The sequence below is a fragment of the Callorhinchus milii genome, unplaced genomic scaffold, assembly GCF_018977255.1.
Source record: "Callorhinchus milii isolate IMCB2004 unplaced genomic scaffold, IMCB_Cmil_1.0 Scaffold13, whole genome shotgun sequence".
Taxonomy (NCBI): domain Eukaryota; kingdom Metazoa; phylum Chordata; class Chondrichthyes; order Chimaeriformes; family Callorhinchidae; genus Callorhinchus; species Callorhinchus milii.
The window spans coordinates 13,861,702-13,871,649 of record NW_024704754.1 but is presented as its reverse complement, the minus strand read 5'-3'; positions in this window follow the sequence as shown (position 1 = coordinate 13,871,649).

Sequence of the window (9,948 nt, the reverse complement as noted above, 5' to 3'; positions counted from 1 at the left end):
ACCAAATTCACTGAGGTCATCAGTGGACTCCACTTCTGCTCTGGTATTCTTATTAAGATACATTATTATTTATTATATCCATTGATATTTAATGGCCAATCTCCTTTGTAAAAATTGGGATTAAAACCTGTTGGCTGACACTGTCAGGGTGAAAGAGTAAAGGCCCAGCACTCCAGAGAAAAGACTCCAGCATGGTGTAGCTTCTAGGTGGAACAAGTACGAATAACATAACAAACAATAGCGATGTAAATTGTAAATTTATTTTCCTTTTGGAAACAAACAGTTGACTTTTTTCCCTCTCCTTTTGCATTGACAAGGCCGGGGTAACATTGGGATGTACTTCGCTTGATGTTAAATCTGACCACGCTTCCCACTTTGCTGTGTTTGGATGTAGTGTGCGGAGTTTGGGCAAGATGCACAGGGATTGGTGTAAATGTAATAATAATGATACTTACATTGCACCTTTCACATCGGCACATCTCAGATTGCTTCACAGGTTATACTGTAAGCAGCCAATTTTTGCACAGCAATGTCCCACATACAGCATGAAGTGAATAACAAATTGTATCTGGTAGCTGGGAATAAGATCCCCAGAACTCCCATTGGGAATGATAGCTGGGACTAGACAAGAGTAAAGTAGATCCAAACTATTAGTAAGGAGAGGAGAGGGAGTGCAATAAGAAATGGAGAGATCTAAAGCGGTGTTGTTTGATGTATGGCTATGGTACTCATGTTATCAGCTTCAAAAGGATCTGAGAGGAGTCTCCAGGATTCAAACCCAGATCCTTCCAGTGTTATCAGGATCTGGAAGTCATCCGAAACACTTTTTAAGATAGAAAAATGCTTTGGGTGATATTTGTGCTCTTCAAAGTGTAACATTTGTGCATCTGAGTCAGAAGGTTATGGGTTCACGCCCCACTTTAGGACTTTTAACTTACAGTCTAGGCTGACATTCCAGTGCAGTGTTTGGGGAGCACTGCATTGTCAGTGGTGCCATCCTCCAGATGCGAAATTAAATCGAGGTCCTGTCTCCCTGTTCACATGGACATTAAAGATGAAGAGATGAAATGTCCAATTTAAAGTGCCAAGAAATTGTTGCCTTCTTCAAATAAGGAGTTAACTTTTGTAATTTGGAAATCCAGAAACATGTTTGCCAGCATATTCAACATTTTAGTTTGAAAGTTGACACGTTACTTATTTAGAAATCAGTTGCTACTCAAATTAATTTCCAACGTCTCTTTTTCTGAATGAAGTCTTGACAATTCGGACTCTGGTGAACATGAATTTCCAACTCCTGAAGGTTATTCCAAATGTATGTTCTGAAAAGACCTGAATCCTCATCCCTTGTAAATGTGTCTGCTCTTTGATGTGATTAATTTTGCTAATCTGAGATGAAAAGAAAGACAAAGTAACCACAATGATTCAGAAGTAGCAGCCTGAGGGCATTGAGTCAGACTCAATGAGAGCCAATTGTGACATTACACCAGAGTGAAGTATTTCTTCAAATGATGTGAAAAACAGAAAGAAGCTCACTGGATCCTAATCGCTTGTGACAGAATGTGACATGCGCTGTCTGAAACAATGCTAACACATGGAATTAGGAACAATTGCACTTTGAGAGAAAAATGAGACAGGATTAAAATATTTAAGAATGCTGTCATAATTATTGACTTTTCTAACAGCAAAAAGGCTTTTTTTTCAATAAGAAAATGTGACACACTTTTTGGGGTTGAAAAGTATTAATAAATGCTGAAATTTATGAAGCATAAATTAAATATCAGTGAACCGGGAAGATTTAAAACTGTAAGGAGCTGTTTCTCTGATTTTTCTCCTCTCCTGAAGTCAATGACTCACACTGTGATGCAGTTCCTCAGATCTGGCAAACTCTGATACCTCAACAATGTTTTCTCTGTGTATGAGTCGGGAGACTGAGCACTGACTGCTATCCAATTGTGAGGTATGTCACAGGTTAGTCTCCCCTCTATTCTCCACCATACATTTATAATAAGCTTTGCATTTTATATAATAATAATCATAATCCATGCATTTGATATAGCGCCTTATCACGTTGTCTCAAAGTGCTTTACAGAATATATTGTATTTTGTGGGCAAATGTGGCAGTCAATTGCACACACTATATAATATAATAATAATCCTTGCATTTGATATAGCGCTTTCCTCATCAGAATATGCTGTAAAGTGAATTGACCGTATATTTTGGGTGAAACGCGGCAGCCAATTGCGCACAGCAGTGTCCCACAAACACTCGTGGATTGAAAATGACCAATTTATTATTGTTTTTGTTGGCGGGATTATTATTAGGCGTGTGGAAAAGGAAACTTGCCCAAGGTTTCGCCCTTTATGCAATATAGCACCTTACACATCCTTAAAATATCTCAAAACACTTCACAGGTTTTTCTATACAGTGTAGTGATCGAGAAATGGTAGGTGAAATGCAGCAGCTAATTAATGTACCACAAATAGCCAAGTAATGCTGCGTTGGTTGAAGTGCCATCCTTTGAATTGAGATATTAAACCATGATGCCTTATCAAGTTGATGTTAAAGATGCCATGGCACTATTCAAGAAGACAAGGGAGTTTCTCTTGGTGTCCTGGCTAACAGTTCATCAAAAGTAAAATTGGTCATTCACTTTGTGGCTGTTTGTGGGGCACTGCTGAGTGCAAATTAGCTGCTTCATTTGCTTATGAAATACACAGTATTTATTGTATATCCTGAAGAGGTTTGAGTTGTCTTCTTGACATAAAAGGCACAATACTTTTATGGATAATTATAAGGATAATTATTGAAGCATAATGACCTGAAGTTTTAGATAAGTTATCTTTATTTGCAGATGACGTCAAGTTAGGTATTATCTGGGAAACTGGAGAAGTTTGGACATGATAAGGTACTATCAAAATACAATTCTTTCTTAAGCAGTACGAACATATTCAGCTGCCTAGTTATTGAGCAATTTATGGCTCAAAGGCTATCACACGTTTCCTTTCCGGCAGCTGTTCCTGAATGTCAGTGTTAAATTATGCACTAAAAGAAAAGGTTATTTACTTCTCGAAGACAGGATTTTTGTGATCATTTTTGTTTCCTTCAAACATTATCCATTTAGTTACCAAGTCAATGCACCTGTCTAGAAGTGAGGTGAACCGCTGGTAGGTGAAAATGAGGCATATTGTGCATTGGGGTTAGACGTCCAACACATTGGAACTGATTATTATCTTTGCAGAGGATTGTTAAGATACTTACATTGTGGTTTAGTGTCATATAAATCAATCTTTTTTCTACATTAGTCACAAAGTAAATGTCACAGGATTGAGTGACTGCATCGAATTACTGACTACCTGAAAAAGATCAGCTTAATTTGGTGCACTTACATCTCTAAAGTTATCTGAGGTTCGTTATAGGACTTTATCCAGATAGCAGTAGACTTGTGTCTTTATAGGTTGCTTTCTTAATTTGTGCTTAGCAAAATGATCAATGTTAGCAAAATGATCAATGTTAGAAAATTGAACACATTTCCTTTTATTTCAAGCAGTCAGTGCTATCATCAATCACTCCCAAGTCATTGGTTAGATGCAGAGTAAAGATTAACCCCACTTTGTGGCAAATTGCGGTATTGAATTGATGATTGATGTGCGTTTGTGTTACGTGTGGGGATAAGGAACGTGTCCCGCCTACATCCAGGTAATTCCTAATTGATACATTACTGATGTTTAAACTGAAATAGCATACTAAGTTCCAATGGTGCATGGTGGTCTCCTCTAAGTTATTTATACTTATAATATTGATAGGTCAGTCAATTCCCCGTCACTGATATTAAATATTTATTTCTCTTTTTAAATCACATGTTCTCTCTTCCCCTGAAGGTGGCTCCTCCTTTTTCCTTCTCCTGACGACAGTTCAGTGGAGCTACTCCAGGATTGGACCCAAGTGTTGATTCACCATTTGTCGTCTCAGTGAGGGGCATTGAGGTGACAATCAGTGGGTATTGATGTCCATCACTGGAGACATCACAACCAGTTCTCTCCTCAACACACACCCATCTCTTCTCTCACTCTGCTCCTCTCTCCTATACTGTGCCTCTGTCTCCGTCTATCTTTGATCTCTCCCTCTGTGATTCTACCATAAATAAAAAATAAGTATTACCGAGCTATTGTATTAAATATATACCAGAAGGCATTGTTTATGGTGTCAGCCAGACTCAGTTTGGTAGCACTCTCGCATCCGACACAGAAGGTTGTGGCTTCAAGCCCCTTTCGGGACTTTCGGGACAGTAATGGAGGAGGGGCTCATTGTTGGAGGTGTCAACCTTTGGATGAGACATTAAACTGAGGTCTCGTTAGCCTATTTTCCGGTGGACATTAAAGATCAAATGGCATTATGCAAAAAAACAAGGGAGTTTTTCCTGGTGTTCTGGCCAACAGATAAAATTTATGATTCATTTCATGTCTGTTCGTGGGACATTGCTGTGTGCAAATTGGCTGCCACATTTGACTACAAAATATATAGGCACTACATTTATTACAATAAATCCTGTGAAGCTATTCCACTTGACGTGAAAGACGCTGTATCACTTCCTATTATTGTTATTATTATTATGCAGCACAGTGAGGAAGGAAAGGAAGGGTTCGAATGAGATTTGTGCTAAATCTGCACTGGTTCTTAATACCTTCTTGTTTTCATAAGCACATTTCGGAACACTGCAAATATTATCCCCATATTTCACAAAGACAAAGTTAAATGTAATTGAATCAGAACTGGAGAGGGATTCAGGCGATGTATCGGATTTACTCTATGAGGGTTTGGAGAAAAAGTTACACACCAGCTCTAACTTTGTCATCTCATTCTTCCGTCGGAAGATGTACATTTCGTACGGCTGGCAGACTCGTCTGATCAAAATAAGAGCCTTTGCTTTGAGACACCTCTGAATCATTGCAGGATGTCTTGATAGATTTTGTCATAGCAGCTCCTCCAACAGCCTCCAGCCGGCTTGCTCCTGAGCGGCCAATCTTCAGTCACGTGTTACCGCTCTCCTGGTGGGTAATGTTAAGCTGGGGAGATGTTCCAGGCAGGGAAACTCCTTGGGTTGATGAATGAAAGCATCAGGGCAGATTGGAGTGAGTATTGCAGAATAATCACCGGCATAGTGATGGAGAGAGAGAACATATAACAGCCTCACTGCACTGAAAGGCAGGTAAGGAATACAACTACTCAAAATGTGAATTTTACAAAAACATTAATTTCTTTCCAAGTTCAGCAGGATGTATCTGATACAAATTATCGAGGAGCTTGTGTCATCAGTATATGCATGTATTATCAGTGAGCTGTGTGTATATTGAATGCAGTTGAAACCTATTCATTGTGGTGCTAATAGATTTCTAGCTTTAACCCTTTAATCAGTCTACTGCTGGTGATGTTTGTACTTTGTGCTGGTATGTTACACAAAGGGCATTTAAACCTGTGACTGGGGGTACTCTGTGCTTCATTTTTTTTTCTTATATATCTACAGCATTTCTATTTCAGAATTTTCTTCTACACACAATGCGTTGATACGATCAGAAATGGAAACTCTGATTAATTCTACTCCCAACCCCCTCCCACACTCCTCTTGCTTGGGGTTGTAGAGGCTGATTGTACTGTCTTGTACTGTTGCCACCCTTTTTCCCTCCCCCAATGAGGAATAGACATTAAGACTGGAAATCTTTCAGGTCAGCTCAGTTCAGCTCCACACCAGATGATTAATTTACCAATTGAGCCATCAATGAGACATTTCTGGTCTTCAATATATGAAAATCCATCCCTATTAATAGATGCATTGTCCTGCAAATAAACTGTCCTGCAAATGAACAGATTTTGTAAAAAATTATATATTGCTTTGCATCAATGCAGTTAGAAATAGAAAATGAACAAAATAGTATTTGCTGTTATTAAGGTACGTAATGCATTGTTCAATTGGGAATTTGCTTGAAGTTGAGTGATTGTTCTAAATGAAAGGTTTTTCACATTTGTGGAAGAGTTTCATACTGTTCTAGTTGAAGAGGCAATAAATCTGCTAGGATTGCTCGTTGGTGACAGGTGTTGTTGAAGCCCATTTGTTTATCCTGAGCTGTAGGGGAAGGAAGGGCTGGACTGGGAAAGTTGGTCAAATGGCTTGATACACCGAGAGGGAATCTGAATCAAATTGAACCTCTGACCTTTTCAATTCCCCTTCTTCAAAGAGAAGTGCCGTGTTGCCACAAAGCAACTGAGAACTGAGTTTAAATCATCATCTTCTTCTGTATGGTCTTGTACAACAACAACAACAACAACAACAAGATTGTATTTATTGAGCGCCTTTCACGTCGGGAGGACGTCCCAAGGTCAGAGGTTGTAGAGTGCCAACAGAGGAAATAGGCTGAGGTCTCGCTATGAGACTGTAGTGACAAAGGAATTGGTGAGATTTTCTTTCACTCCGTTGTCTCACTTCCTCTCCTGAAGGCAGTGAATCAAGCTTGGGGTGAAATCCAATGGCTCTGCTCTTGGCTGGGCATCTTCTCGTAGTGAGTTCAAATGGTCATTTTTGCCCACAAAAATATACTTAATATAAAAATATACTTTACATCTCACGGAGCCATTACAGAACCTCAGTCACTACACTTTACAGTATATTCTGTGAACTTCTTAGAGATGATTCGAAGATATGATAAGATGCTATATCAAATGCAAGGATTATTATTATATTCTCCCTGTGTAAGCCAGATTGTGAGTGCTGGCAGGCTGGTGACAAACATCTGAGTCAAACCTTGCCACATGCAAGCCTCTTTGATACAGATCAAGGCATAAATGTTGAAAGGAATAAAAAAGGGACTTAATAATAATGTGATAATGATAATAATTATCAATCTTTGCGGACCTGGACTTGTCTGGTTCGATTCCTACCTCTCCCGCCGTCTCCACTTTGTTGCCATTAACGGCTTCTCTGCCATGTGAGGAGTTCCTCAGGGCTCTGTCCTTGCCCCTCTCCTTTTTAATATCTATATGCTCCCCCTTGGTGACATCATCCGCAGACATGGGGTCAATTTCCACATGTATGGGGATGACACACAACTGTACCTCTCTGCCTCCCTCAATTCCAGGACCATTGCTGTCCTCACAGACTGCCTGTCGAGCCCTGGATGAGAGCTAAGTTCACGCAATTGAATTTCAACAAGACCCAAGGCCTTCTTGCTTGGCTCCCGTCAGCGCCTCCATACCTCGGGCACTGACAGCATCTCCCTCCATAGATGCACTCTACATCTCACAGAGCCATTACCTTTAACCTTCAACTGTCCTGTTCATATCCCACATCCGTGCCATAACCCGCACAGCCTTTCCTCACCTCCGCAGCATCCCCCTCATACATGCATTCCTAACATCCAGGCTCAACTATGCAAACTCCCTGCTTGTCGGCCGCCCCAACTCCTCCCTCCATGGCTGCACATCATCCAGAACTCTGCCGACTGTGTCCTCTTCCGCACCAGACTCCGCACATTAAAACTAGTTTTGCTTAAAAGCTCGCTCGATGCTCACGGAGAGGCGAGTGATGAAGAAGGTGAGCTGATTTAGATTTTTTTAAAAATGCAAAAGAAAACTGCATTTAGTCTGAAGTGATTTTCTAAAATGGGAAAGTGATTCATGTGGAAATTGGTTGATGTGGGAAGTTTATACATTATTCATTTTTAATCAATCTGCATTATCAGGAGACATGAAAGAACTGGTAACACAGCTCACAGAACATCTCAGATATCAGGGCCCAGATTAAGTACTCTACACAGAGACACACCTCCTCACTTGTTTGCCCGAGCTCTTTTACTTCGCGGTTGGTTTGATCCTAATAACATATTTGCACGGTTTGTGTTGGCGGAATGAACGTGAATTATGCAAGAGAGTTAATGGGTTTCCTTTCTTTTTCTTCTCTTCGGCATGTGTGCGCTGATGCTATATTTAGCTCATGAATGCCTCCATTGTCTCCCTGAGCAGCCGAACCCATTCTTCTCTCTCAACATTCTCTGTGTAAAGTCACTAAATCTAAACTGATTTTATCTTCGCTCTTGTAAGATGCAGTCCGTGACCCATTGCTGTGGATTATTTATTATATAATAATAATCCTTGCATTTGATAGAGAGCCTTATCACGTCTTCGAGACGTCTCAGAGAGCATCACAGAATTTACTGTAAAATGAATTGACTGTATATTTTGTGGGCGAATAGCATTCCTTATACTTGATGTAGCGTCTTATCACCTTATCAGGTGTATGTACCCACTCTACCACATCTTGGAGGGACAGATCCATCACTGGCATAAGGATTCTTCCCCTCAGCTCCTGTTAACCCTGCAAGCCAAAGCTCTGATATGCAGAGTGGCCCTAGCAGGAAGCTTGGCATAAAGTGTTTCTCAATGGCAAACTCTGCAGGTCTAGCGGATAAATTCCAGCAGTGCCCTAATGTCTGGCTCCCTAATACTTTCCAGAATAAGTAAATAGGGTGAACCACACCCGGGAGAAGTTTGTCCAAGTGTCTGACACATGTTGAAACTTATCAACATGATTAAGAATATCCAAAAGATGCACATTAGCAAGAGCCAAGACTTGAAACCCCACGTCTTAAACATACATTTAGGCAGAATTTTGAAAAATCCTTAAATTCAGTCTTTATTTGATCCTTCACGATTATTTTTTAAAAATCGGCTTGCAAATTAGGACTGAAGGTAAGAATTTTCCAAAATTCCGCACAGTCTTGCTTACGCTTTAGGACAATGATCATAAAGGTAGAGCTGTGAGAGATGTTGCGTCTCTGGAGACTAGTTGCAGGATGGATTTGATGAAATGTTTCATGGGAAATTTGTAGCTAAATATTCTTGAATAAAGCAGAAAAGGGTTTTAGATAATGTACTCAGCAGAGGACAAAGGAAGCAATCAATGCAGCTCTAATTGCACTATTGAGACCAACAGGTCACAGCAGGGCTCCTGCTCACAATATTCATTAAAATTGATGATAAACCCACTCAGAGTGGAATGTCTACATTTCAGGGTGATACCAGGGTGTGCAGGAAAGCAGACTGTGAGGAACAAAGGGATAACATTCAGATCAATACACTCTTGGCAGCTGAGCTCATTCTCATGGCCACCAATTCAGTGCAGTGCTGGTGGAATGTGTCGAGGTGCCATCCTTCAGAAGAGATTGCACCGAGTTCCCATTTGCCTGTGTTTTAGATGGATGTTAAATAATCTGTGGAACTATTCAAGAAGAGAAGGGAGCTTTGTCCGGCGCCCTATCCAACAATTTAAATGAATCATTTGCTCCATAGCTGTTTACACGATTGTGCTGAGTGCCAAAAAGGCTGTCACGTTTTCTGCAAATATAATTACAGTAAATGTGTTTTGAGGCATTCCCAATTAACAAAGCATCATAACATTGTAATTCATAACTTAGGTCAATTAATGGAATTTAGCGATGTTAAAATAATGTTGGGAACAAAGATAGTCACTTGATTACAGAATTAAGAGAATATTATATATCTATAAATGTGGAGAACGTGTGATAGCGTTTCCTCTGAGCCAGGCAGATACAGACACGCGCAGATTTGTAGGGACCTTACAAACCTCCCCTGAGGCCCATTACAATACAGTATATCAGTAAATGACAAGAGCTGGGGTTTGTCACAGTGTAAGGTAAACTTACAATAAAAATATTTACATTTGATATTGCACATTTCACGTCAGGGGGACATTTCACAGGTTGTATTGCAAAGTGAAGTGACCGTGTGTTTTGTGGACAAATGCAGTAGCCAATGTGGGCACATTGCATAATAGAGGTTTGAAACATCTCCAGTACTGCATGTTATATGGCTATTTGCATGGGGGAAAATACAGTTAATATCAGAGATGCCATTGTTCACAGTCAGGCAGGTAGAGTACT